Source organism: Canis lupus, chromosome 31, assembly GCF_003254725.2.
Source record: "Canis lupus dingo isolate Sandy chromosome 31, ASM325472v2, whole genome shotgun sequence".
NCBI classification, from domain to species: domain Eukaryota; kingdom Metazoa; phylum Chordata; class Mammalia; order Carnivora; family Canidae; genus Canis; species Canis lupus.
This window is the reverse complement of record NC_064273.1, coordinates 22,520,448-22,533,531: the sequence shown is the minus strand read 5'-3', so window position 1 is coordinate 22,533,531 and position 13,084 is coordinate 22,520,448. Positions and strand designations below refer to the sequence as shown.

The window sequence follows — 13,084 nt, the reverse complement described above, 5'->3', positions numbered from 1 at the left end:
TCAAACAACAAAGGATCAAATATTTTACCTCTTAAAGTCTGAGCACTGGGGTACACAGCACAATTTATCCCCCTTTACCTGTGTCTCTGCCTCTCTCTCTCTCTCTCTCTCTCTCTTGCTCTCATGAATAAACAAATAAAATATTTTTTTAAAAAAAGAACTTATTAAAGTCAACGCTGAAGAAGCAAACAATCCAATCATGAAATGGGCAAAAGACATGAACAGAAATTTCACCAGAGAAGACATAGACATGGCCAATAGGCACATGAGAAAATGCTCCGCATCACTGGCCATCAGGGAAATAACAAATCAAAACCACAATGAGACACCACCTCACACCAGTGAGAATGGGGAAAATTAACAAGGCAGGAAACCACAAATGTTGGAGAAGATGCAGAGAAAAGGGTGGGAATGTGAACTGGTGCAGCCACTCTGGAAAACTGTGTGGAGGTTCCTCAAAGAGTTAAAAATAGACCTGCCCTACGACCCAGCAATTGCACTGCTGGGGATTTACCCCAAAGATACAGATGCAGTGAAACGCCGGGACACCTGCACCCCGATGTTTCTAGCAGCAATGTCCACAATAGCCAAACTGTGGAGGGAGTCTTGGTATCCATCAACAGGTGAATGAATAAAGAAGCTGTGGTTTATGTATACAATGGAATATTCCTCAGCCATTAGAAACGAAGAATACCCACAATTTGCTTCAACGTGGACGGAACTGGAGGGTATTATGCTGAGTGAAATAAGTCAATCAGAGAAGGACAATCGTCATATGGTTTCACTCATATGGGGAATATAAGAAATACTGGAAGGGATTATAGGGGAAAGAAGAGAAAATGAGTGGGAAAAATCAGAGAGGGTGACGAAACATGAGAGACTCCTAACTCTGGGAAACGAACAAGGGGTAGTGGAAGGGGTAGTGGGCGGGGAGATGGGTGACTGGTGACTGGCACTGAAGGGGGCATTTGACGGGATGAGCACTGGGTGTTATACTATATGTTGGCAAATCGAACTCCAATAAAAATATATGTATATATATATTTACATATATAAATATATAATTATATTTATATATAATTATATAATTATATTATAATTATATTATTATATTATATATAATTACATATATATATAAATTTATCCCATGAGTTAGGAAAGTGGGGGAAAAGAAAGCAAGAAGTTTAGTGTTCCCTGAAATTCTACAATTCTGAAGATTAGGGTTGGAAATTGCTGAAGATAAAAACACAGAGGGTAGTTAATCCTCATTAGTTAAATTAAGACATGGTCAAGGGTAATTCGTTCAGCCTATACGTTGATGAACTTCTGCCTCTCTTGACTAGTCAATACCAAACAGGACACCATTAGCTGCCTTACATTAATGGTTAAATTTCATTGATGTTTGGATAATGATTTACTGAAATATCTTCAGGTGCTTAAAACACAAAGAATGTCTACATTCTGATGGGCAGATGGCTGATTTTTCAAAATTATATAGAATGCTTGTTTCACCTTTTCTCAGATTTTGCTTTTTCATTCAAGCTTATGATACAGGGGAAAAATATTGAAATTCATATTCTCTTAATTATGTTGGTCTTCAGGCCAGAAGTGACTAATCAAGCTCCTGTGCTGATTGAACTTCTAAGCCTGGTTATGCTCAAGTGGCTGACTTTTAAGATTAGTGAAGCAGCACCCTGGCTCATTTTTATTTCTTTTTATTTAATTTAATTGGATGTGTAATTTTATATTACACAAGGAAAAGGGTTTTAAAACAGGTTACTTTTGGGTTTAATTTGAGAAAACCTTTCTATTTCACCTTTCAGGTTATCAAGGCAATCTTTAAACAATGTTTCCAATTATTTCAGATTCTTCTTAAACACAAAATAGATTAATTATTGTAGTTACATAGATTGTAGTTTTATTTTGTGTCAAACCAACCTTCTAGGTTCTGAACACTTCTCTCAGCATCTGCAGCAGAGAAATTTTGAAAATACTTCACAAAAATGGTTAATACAAATGAAACAAAACAAATTTGAGAGTTTTCTTTGAGAGATTTACATTCTTTTAGTAAAATATATGCTGACAATTTTAAAGAAAAATTTCCACAGACCTAAAGTTCTCCTTCTACATAAATTAGGTATTTGTGTAAATAATATCTACCTTAATCCTTTTGAGTTCCAGGGTCAGAAAGAGGATGGTTTTTAAAAACATAGTATTTCAATGGAATATTACTCAGCAATTAGAAACGACAAATACCCACCATTTGCTTCGACGTGGATGGAGCTGGAGGGTATTATGCTGAGTGAAGTAAGTCAATCGGAGAAGGACAATCATCATATGGTCTCATTCATTTGGGGAATATAAAAATTAGTGAAAGGGAATAAAGGGAAAGGAGAGAAAATGAGTGAAAATACCAGTGAGGGTGACAAAACATGAGAGACACCTAACTCTGGGAAATGAACAAGGGGCAGTGGAAAGGGAGGTAGGCGAGGGGTTGGGGTGACTGGGTGATGGGCACTGAGGGGCGCACTTGGCGGGATGAGCACTGGGTGTTATGCTAAATGTTGGCAAATTGAACTCCAATAAAAAAAAATTTCTTTAATTAAAAAAAAATAAAAACATACTATTTGTGGCCAAGGTTTCTTCCCTTTTATGGCATGATCTAGGAATATCAAAAGGATACCTTTACTGATATTTTGGTTCTATTTACTATGGGAAGAGAAAACATATTCTGACCTTTATAGTGATATGGTTTATGTTCACAGCTATTAAATCTCATTTCCTACTGAATCATGTGTTTCTCTGCTCCATTTGCAATGCAAAGTGAAGTTTTCTCACTGCCTCATTAATTTAAATTATCAGTCAAATATGTTTATGAGAACTAAGTAAAGAAATATAATTTTCATCCTGACATGAGCTTCACTGGGCTTTTCTCCCCTAAGGGAGGATGTACTCAGCTTTATCATCAATGTTGTAAAACATGAAGGTCTTGCAGTTTAGGGTTGAATGAGTCCTCTATACTTTCATGCTCTCATTTTGGTGGGTTTTGAACTGCTTGAAACTGCTTTTATTTGTGCCATTTTTAATATGTAGAGATAACAGAGTTGTCAGTGCCTTCTTTAAGCAGGAGGAGAAAAACTATACTCCTTACACAGATTGCAGCAAAAATAGACTTGAGTATCTGGATAGCTGTACACTCGCCCAGGTAATTCTTCAACAAAATGCTGTTGAGTGCTTGTGTGCTTGGAATGGTTCTTACCTTGGCCACCCTGTGACTGGGAAGAATAATGCTCCATCACCTTCTGAACACCCAGCTGTGACAGTGTGAATGTTTTTGTGACATTTACTGGCATAACAGGAGCACCGAAACAGTAAACAATAAAACCAGCAGTAGTGTATAGTAGCCACGCTTCCTGGGCATTGGGGTCTAACAAGTTGAAGTCCAGAACAAATGTGCAGTGGTTGTAAGGTCAGTAATTACTTAAAGTGTATTGTAGATGGAGTCTGCTGGAGGCATGTTAGGTTGAAAATGGTCTTAAATAGAAGTTTGTGGGATCTAGTGAGGATTATGATGAAGGAAGGAAGGAAGGAAGGAAGGAAGGAAGGAAGGAAGGAAGGAAGGAAGGAAGGAAGGAAGGGAGGGAGGGAGGGAGGGAGGGAGGGAGGGAGGGAGGGAGGGAGGGGAAGGAAGGAAGAAAGAAGAAAGAAAGAAGAAAGAAAGAAAGAAAGAAAGAAAGAAAGAAAGAAAGAAAGAAAGAAAGAAGAAAGAAAGAAAGAAGAAAGAAAGAAAGAAAGAAAGAAAGAAAGAAAGAAAGAAAGAAAGAAAGAAAGAAAGAAAGAAAGAAAGAAAGAAAGAAAGAAAAGAAGGAAAGAAGGAAGGGGAAGGAATAATAACTAACACATATATCGCCTTCTTCTGCCAGGCAAGGGTTTTATATATTCTATCTTAATTAATCATTGCATCAACCCTATGAGATGCCCTATTATCTTCATTTTTCAGGTGGGAAAATGAGGAACAGAAAGTTTAAATACGTTTTCTAGTTAGTAAGTAGAGCTAGTAATAGAACCTCTGTACTTGGTCAAAAAAAATGTGTAATGCTAACCTTGTTTGTCACTGACACAGGTGAATATGGTTTACTAAATAATTACTAAATGGGATATTAGGGATCCCTGGGTGGCGCAGCGGTTTGGCGCCTGCCTTTGGCCCAGGGCGCGATCCTGGAGACCCAGGATCGAATCCCACGTCGGGCTCCCGGTGCATGGAGCCTGCTTCTCCCTCTGCCTATGTCTCTGCCTCTCTCTCTCTCTCTCTGTGACTATCATAAATAATAAATAAAAAAAAATTTAAATGGGATATTAGAAATTTGATAAACTTAACCCCTTCTCTCCTCATTCTGTTTAAAAGAGTATAAAGTCCTTGGTGACCTAAAAATTTATTGCACGTCAGAAAGAAAAATATGGCTGAGGAGAAATGGATCCAAAAATTGACTAATAAACTTGACAGACAAATTACACAAACTATCAGCATTGCACAAACTACCAGCATTGCTATAATTTAACATTTATTCCTTCGTTTGTACAGAACATCAGTTTCTAAAGAAACTGACACCAAATGAAATAATTTTACATATATCTCCTTAAGATTTTCAATATTATTTCACTTTATCACATCAGTAGTGAAGAATGCATTCTATCAAATTAAGACAATTCTCAGACAGGTACAGCTGTGGGCTGATAGTAGCCAACAGATCTGGGTGCACCAGTTCCTTAAAATAAAACCCATCTTTAGGGAGTGTCCTGTGCTAAAGTGGCCTTGGAAGCCTTGGCCTAAGAATTTACAGAGGAGAACATGTATGAGGTAAGGGTACCTGCTGGCATCTATGAATCCCTCAGTCTTGAAGTTTCAACATCTCTAATAAAAGAGTGTGTGGGTGGAGAACCCCACCAAATTTCAGGAAAACTTTAAATATGGAAATACTTACATTAAAATAAACATTTGCATATTAAAAATGGGTGGCTTGTGGAAAACCAGTCAAAACTTTCATTAAAAAAAAAAGTCTATACAGATAATTAGTTGTTTCTAAGCTTCTTCCTATCATTTCTGTTAGATTTTACCATTGATTGGCCACAATCCTTTCATACCCAGAGAAGCTTAAAGTCAGTCTCAACTTCACCATTAGTCTCATGTCTTTGATAAGACCATTCAAGACTAGTGTTCTCAACTTCTACAAGGCACTCCTGAAGCTCTTCTGATAACTCTCCCCTCTCCCTAAGAAAATTTCATTGTATAAGAAAATACACTACATTTTACATGATAGTGATTATCAATGGCATGCTTTTGCATTCGAACTTTCTACAAGCTTTTGCTGGTGCTATTATTTCAATCCCATATACTGTATTATGAAAGTTGGAATGGATTTTACACATGCACTTTCCTTAGTGACATATAAGAACATTAGTGATTATTGAGATGTAATGACTTCTCCAAATATCAGGGCTAGTTCAGGGCTACACAGGAACCATACATCAGTAGTCCAGTGATAGAGTGTAGTACTCTTTCCCTGCACCACACGTATTTGCAGTTGTGGTTTTTAATGCAGACTGGATTCTTTTTTTTTTAAAGATTTTATTTATTTATTCATGATAGTCACACACAGAGAGATAGAGAGAGGGCAGAGACATGGGCAAAGGGAGAAGCAGGCTCCATGCAGGGAGCCTGACGTGGGATTCGATCCCGGGTTTCCAGGATCGTGCCCTGGGCCAAAGGCAGGCGCTAAACCGCTGCGCCACCCAGGGATCCCTGCAGACTGAATTCTAAGTTATCTATTACCTATCTGGTTACCATCGATCATCTATCTATTTTTATATCAGCTTGATTCAGAAACAATATTGAGCTGGCCTACAAAAATAAACACAGATACAACACAATGAGATTTTAAATATTTAATGTCTGATGTGAAAGGAACATAAATTTGGGAAATATAGCTGAAACCCTGAGTGAGGATAATAGACAAATGGCTATTGTGGGGATTTTCCCCTGGCTAAAGATGAGACATTAATTAGGATCTGAGATTTCTACTCCTCAAACAAACCAATAGTGATCCCATGACCATGTCAATGTAGATCAGATAAGTGGATCATTGGTTACAATGGATCACGGGCCACAGAATACAAATCAGCCAGTTTAAGAGAGCAGTCAATGCTTTCTGACAAAATTGACAAACTGTATTCTTGAAGAAAATGGCACCTCTCCAAAGAAATAAATTGCAAATAAAATCAGCTTGATGCCATTGCTCCTTTACTACCATGTGTTCTGTTAACACATAAAAAGAACAAAATGCAACATTTTTCATGATGGCTTTGCAAAAATCGTAATTAGATCTCTTATAATATTATAACTTAAAACATAGATGTAATTAAACTCCTGCCTTACTGTAATTATACCAATCTATTTAAGAATAATTTTTTAAAAAAAGAATACTTTTATGTAAAGTCACAGTAGGTAGACAAATTGCTGGCCCACAATATAATTTTACTACTGATGCTTGAAAGCCTGTCATTTTAAGGAAGAAGTCTGCAGTATGTGGGATGTCCTCAAAGGACATCAAAGTCCTCAAGATGAGTGATTAGGTCGGTGGTCACAGATAGCAGCCATCTAAAGATTATACACTTTAGGAATAAGCTCAATTCACTCATTTAAACTCTATTTAGTTTCTTTAAGCATTCTTTGAATATAGTTTATTACGCCTTCTAGAATGATTAAGAAATTTGTACAAAGGGAACTCCTGCTCCTTACATCCATACCATTTCTAGGCCAAGCTCACTAATGTTATGTAGGTGGAAAGAAGGTTGCCTAATTATTTTTGTGAAAACATCCCTGGTTGATGAAAGCAAAAAACCTTTATCTTTGATCTCTCAGAAGCCCAACACTATCGTTCTACCAAGAGATTGATCCAAATCAGCCATATTATTATTTTGTGTGTGTGTATTACCTGTGGTGTTCCATACGATCCAGATTCATGTTTGGGTTTTTCTAATGTTGTTTATTTTGTCCCATACTTCATTTCAATAGCCCCTTTGGTCAGGTAAGCAAATTTTCTGTCAAACACATTCTTTCCAGAACTCATGAGATGGACTACTCCATTCAAAAGACATGTTGGAATCATAAATCATATGCCAGAAAGCCAAAATACATTTTCATATCAACTTTGAGGAAAATTTTTCATTTTGCACAACAGATAAAGGTAAAAGATTTCCATGAGGCCTCAGTCATCAATTGTCTTCCAAGATTTCAATTGCCTTAATATTTCTAGTTTATTCTTGTAATAGAATTTGTTTCTGCATAAATCAGTAGACATGGGAGTTTCAATGGGTTTATTTGTTCTCAGAAGTTTCTTTGGTGCTTATCCAATACTTTAAGTGAGAGTATGGGTCATCTGTTAAATATGCTTTGCTATTTCTTCACCATTTCTCAGAAAATCATCAGTAAGCATCGTCTTCTCTTTCTTGAGAGACCAAAATCATCCTTCCTTAAACTATCAAATTACCCCTTTGGTCCCTGTGGCATTGGGTACTACTGCTTAAGCTGCTCTGGAATCATCCTTCTTGAAAAGTTTTACCTTTTGCCTTACTTGCAGTGGTATAGAACATGTAGTAATTGCCCTAAGCATCATATTTTTCTTATTGACTTCTTGATAACACTTTTGATATAGCTTTACTTTTAAAAAATGCCTTTTTGACATTTTCTTGGATTATTTTTTTCTATCTATAGCAACTTGTCATCTTTACTAATGAGTTACAAAGAAAGGAGGTGATACTTATACCCTTCACCTTATGCTCAAATGGTCCAATCTGTTCTTGGAGTACCAGTAATTGGGAAATATTTTGGGTCGAGATGTCAAATAACACAACATATATCTACATGTTACTAAAATAGTTCTTTATGTTTCCATACCAACACTGGGACTCAGGTAAACGATAGCCGTCTCTGCTTACCCTGTGCAAGTACACACACACACACACACACACACACACAAACACACACTTATCTATTTTTAAAGCCCAGAAAATTATTATAAGTTTATATAGCAAACCATCTGTTTTTAACACTTATTTTACTGTGATTGCATAAATCAGAAAGTATTTCCAGAAATCTAGCCATGAAGTTAGCCTGTCATTCCCAATCTCTTTTCCAGTGGATCTCTACTAATTATGAAAACTGTGAGCAATGTCAACCTACTTCCTTTCTGCATCTTCTTTATTGTGAAATCTTTGGCTTTATAATAATACAAGTCTACTAACTTGAAAGTATGGGCTTTGTAGACATTTACCCAAACTGTAAATTTAGTTGTTTTATCAGCAAGTGTCTTGGTAAGAAAAGAATCCACACTCAAACTGAAAATTTTAGAGAGTTTAAATTATATTTAATTTAATTAATATAAAGGAGGGGTCCTCAAGAGGGATCCTGAAGAATATACAGCCTAATCTCACTCTCCTAATTATGCTTCCCATTGGTTGTACCCAACCTGAATCCAGAGAACAGGAGACCTATGGTCCAGATCAGCATCCTGGGGCATGAGTAGGGTGGAAAGTGGAACTAGGGGGTGCAAATGGAAAACAGCAGATAGGAGACTGAAAATGATAACCCTGTGAGGTCACACAGCAGGCACAAGAAGACACATCTCCCAATCCAAAGCAGAAAATCTGAGCTCGAGAAGGGCATTCCAGAAGTGGGATTCTACAAGTATTCTCTTTAGGATTCACCTGGCACAATCTATCATCATACCCTTCCATCAATTTCTGAAATAATTTGTCTTAGTATCTCCCTCTATGTCCATATAAAGTTTCATGAATAGTAAATTCTCAGTAAACTCTTGTAGGGTCATTGACTAACCCTCCTCTCATGTCCCCTACCACTGCTGTTAGCCTTTTATCTTGCATCAGTTTCCATAAGCAATGTTTCAAAGTTCCAAGAATAGTCACTGTCTCCACATGCAATGACATGCCAGATTTGGACAAATAATACAGAATACTGTATTTTAAAAGTTGTGATAAAAAAAAAAAGTTGTGATCAAGGCAGAGTGATTGCTGCACTACCTGAAGGAAGTGAGGTCAGCAGCAAAGTGCCTCTGTCAAATGAATTCATTTAGAAAAGCCTCATGAAACAGTTTTCAGTCTTACTGTGATGATGTCTCACAGAGTTAAAATGATATGGATGGATATGTTCAGAAGAAATTCTGAAACTCCTCCTCTTCTCAATCTCACTATGAAAAAAAAAGGAGCACCAGCCAGTTTCAGGGTGAAATAGATGCAAGAGTATCTTTTTCTGCCCACAAAGATGGATTGCCTATAATGACAGCCATTTGAAGACTGTTGTGTCAAATTTTAAGCATCAATGTGGTATATTTTAAAAAGCAGGTAAGTCCTATTCTGATGGAAATGTGCATGGTTCACTCTACTGCAGAATACATTGCACCCAAGAAAAGAATTTTTTTCTCCCCTGAAATTTCAGTATCATGTGTGACCAACCAGGGAGATAACTGTATTAGGTAGCACAATAAAGGCTACACATGAGTATGTAGATGTATTACGTTTTAGGCACAGAAGCAAACTTTTTATGTTCTCGCAGCTAATTAAGATAAAGATTTGCTTGGCATGCAATTTTGCTTCCTTAACATTCTTTTATATCGAAGTCACTCTGACTTGCAGAGCATCCTACATTTTAGTCGCTGACCCATAAAATACAAATGAAAGTTAGTAAAAGGATAACAACATGCATTCTGAACAACTCGCTAGGAAATGCCTCAGACTTGAAAGACATTTTAATAATAATTCGCCAGCCAATTCCATTAGTCTTAAAGACTAGAGAAGCACAAAAAGAAAATTTGAATTACATAGCTCCACTTGCTATAATTTAAAGATATTTCAAGCTAAATTTAAACCTTTTGGATGTGGTATCTTGCTGGTTTTGAGCTAGCAAAATGCAAGATCCTAATAGTAAAACCCAATTAATGATAAACCATATTTCTGTACTTCACACTCTGCTCCCAGTGAGTGTCATTTTTATCTCAGCATTGTATTTTACAGACCTTCTTCATTTAAAGAAACATACCAAGCAAAGGTGATCTGAATGGGCCTTATGATATAATTATGACAGCAATTTTTAAAAATAGAGCATTCTTCCCATGCATCAACTTCAGTCTTTTTTGTCAATACCTCCTGTAGCATACATGTTCATTCTATCTGTGCTACATACATGATGTTAGCATGCTCTGTGAATGAATCTACTTGTTTCTGACCACTTTTTCAAATCAAAAATTTTTTTGGTTTTTCATTTTCATTGTTTTTTTGCAAGTATATTAACCTCCTGGGGCTGACATAACAAAGTACCCTAAACTGGGCAGCTTAAACAATAGAAATTTATTGCCTCACAATAAATTCTGGAAGCTGGCAGTCCTAGATCAAAGTTGGTTCCTTCTGAAAACTATGAGGAAGAATCTTTTTCATTCCTCTCTCTGGACTTTTGGTGGTCTGCTCCCAATCTGGCGTTCCTTGGATTGTAGATCCATCATCATGATCTTGGCCTTTGTCCACATGTGGTGTCCTCTTTGAGTGCCTGTATCCAAACTTCTCATTTTTTATAAGGACATTGGTAGAGGGGCCTCCCTAACTCCAGTATGACCTAATCTTAACTGATTACACCTGCAAAGACCCTATTTCCAAAGAACGTCACATTCTTAGATACTGGAGGTTAGTACTTCAACATATGAATGGGAGAGGGGTGGGCAGTGCACAGTTCATTTTATGACAGCATATCAAGTCATTAATTTCCGTCTTTTTGTGTATGTGCCTAAGTTCCTAGAGTTTCAATTACTTCCTTTTTAAGTCTACTAACAAACTTCTAGACTTCAATGTCTATTCTGCTTTTAAGTCCAATGAGTTATTTCCTGTTCTTTGTTCTATATGTTCTTTGTGTTATCTTGTTTCTTTTCTTTTTTTAATTTTTTTTTATTTATTTATGATAGTCACACAGAGAGAGAGAGAGAAAGGCAGAGACACAGGCTGTTATCTTGTTTCTATTCTCATTCTGTTCCTTTCCCTTTAAATACTTGAACACATTGAGCATAATTATATAAGTTCTTTTAATGTCCTTGTCTACTGATTCCATAATTTTTGCCCTTTATAACTTTTTCTATTGCCTAACTTTTTCTATAGCCTAAAAATGTAAGAAAAACTTACATTTTTCTTCTTCTTCTTCACCTATCTTTGCATGTCTAATAATTTAGAACATGGTGAGTTTATGTTCATGAGAACTAAATTTTGTAAATTTCCTTCCAAGAGTATTAAAGTTTGTTCGGCCAAGTATTTAAGTTAATTGCAAAGCAGCTTGATTGGTTCAGAGTTTGGTTTTCAACTTTGTTATGGTGGGTCTAGACTAGCCATTATCTAGGGCTTAGCCATACTACAAAGGCATGGCCATTCTGTTGGTCTCACTGGGTGCCGCAGGTATTGAATGATGACGTGCACTCTGTCTAATTGAAACACAGTGTCTTCTAGCCTTAGGTGAGGCCTTAGATGTTCAGAGTACATCTTCCTGGCTGTTCTTTTCCCAATCTCATGACATTTCACCCTATACATCGGAGGCTTGGTAATTATCAATTCAATCAAGGGCATCCCTATACAGATTTCTAGAGCTTTCTTGACACCGTTCTCTCCTGCCTGGTACCCTTCCTTGCAAATTGCAGCTACCTCATTCTTCCAAAGCTGGATTCCATCCTTTCAAATCCAAGGGACCACCATGCTCTTCTTACAATTTTACCCCCTGCATCACGATCCAGAAAGTACTTCCACAAGAATTATGAAAGTGTTCTTTCACTCCTTTCCTGTTCCCCTTGTCTCATGGACCACAGTTCTGTGTTCTGTTTTCTAATACCTAAAAATCACTACAAATTTCATCCAGTATTCTAATTGTTTATGGCAGAATCCAGTTAGTCTTCCATGACCATAGCAAAAGACTTAATATGCATTTTGATAAATAATTCCTTTAACGGAATTTCTTAATCATTAATCATTAGTGGGGTGTTTTTGTCCTACTTAATTAATATTGTAAAGACAACCACTTAAGTTTTTCTCTAATATCTTATTGTTTTACTTTTAGCAATTAGATCCACGGTTCATCTGGAAAAATGTTTTTCCTGTACGGTGAGTTAGGGTCAAAATTATTTTTTCCACATTAAATGTCCAAATAGCCTAGTCTATTTTTTCTTTCTTTCTTTCTTTCTTTCTTTCTTTCTTTCTTTCTTTCTTTCTTTCTTTTTTTTTAAATTGGAGTTCGATTTGCCAACATATAGTATAACACCCAGTGCTCATCCCGCCAAGTGCCTCCCCTCAGTGCCCGCCACCCAGTCACCCCAACCCCCCACCCACCTCCCCTTCCACTACCCCTTGTTCATTTCCCAGTTAGGAGTCTCTCATGTTTTGTCTCCCTCTCTGATTTTTCCCACTCATTTTCTCTCCTTTCCCCTATAATCCCTTTCATTATTTTTTATATTCCCCATATGAGTGAACCCATATAATAATTGTCCTCTGATTGACTTACTTCACTCAGCATAATAACCTCTAGTTCCATCCACATCGAAACAAATGGTGGGTATTCATTGTTTCTAATGGCTGAGTATATATATATACAATGGAATATTTCCTAGCCTAGTCTATTTATTAAAAACATTCACCTTTTGTTAATGAACTGTTATGTTTATGTTTACAAATAATGTAACTGTATATATGTTGGCTTATTCTGGTACTTGATTCTGGTCCACAGATCTATTTGTCTATTTTTGCATCACTACCACACTCTTGATTACTATAGCTCTGTAATAATCTAGACAGATAGTGTAAGTTGTTAAGCTTTGTTTTTACAAGATTGCCTTGGACATCCTTGGCTGTTTACATTTCCTAATGCATTTTAAATTCAGCTTAGTGAGGGGTGCCTGGGTAACTCGGTTAAATGTATCTGACTTGATTTCTGCTCAGGTCATGATCTCAGGGGCATGAGATCAGAGTCCAAGCTGAGCATGGAGGCTGT

The 13,084-nt window shown here is 36.8% G+C and overlaps 1 pseudogene; it reads left to right on the top strand.

Annotated features, from left to right (window-relative positions):
* LOC125754104 (histone H3.3A-like) overlaps positions 1 to 13,084 on the top strand; it is a 68,292-nt pseudogene that overhangs the window by 42,904 nt on the left and 12,304 nt on the right.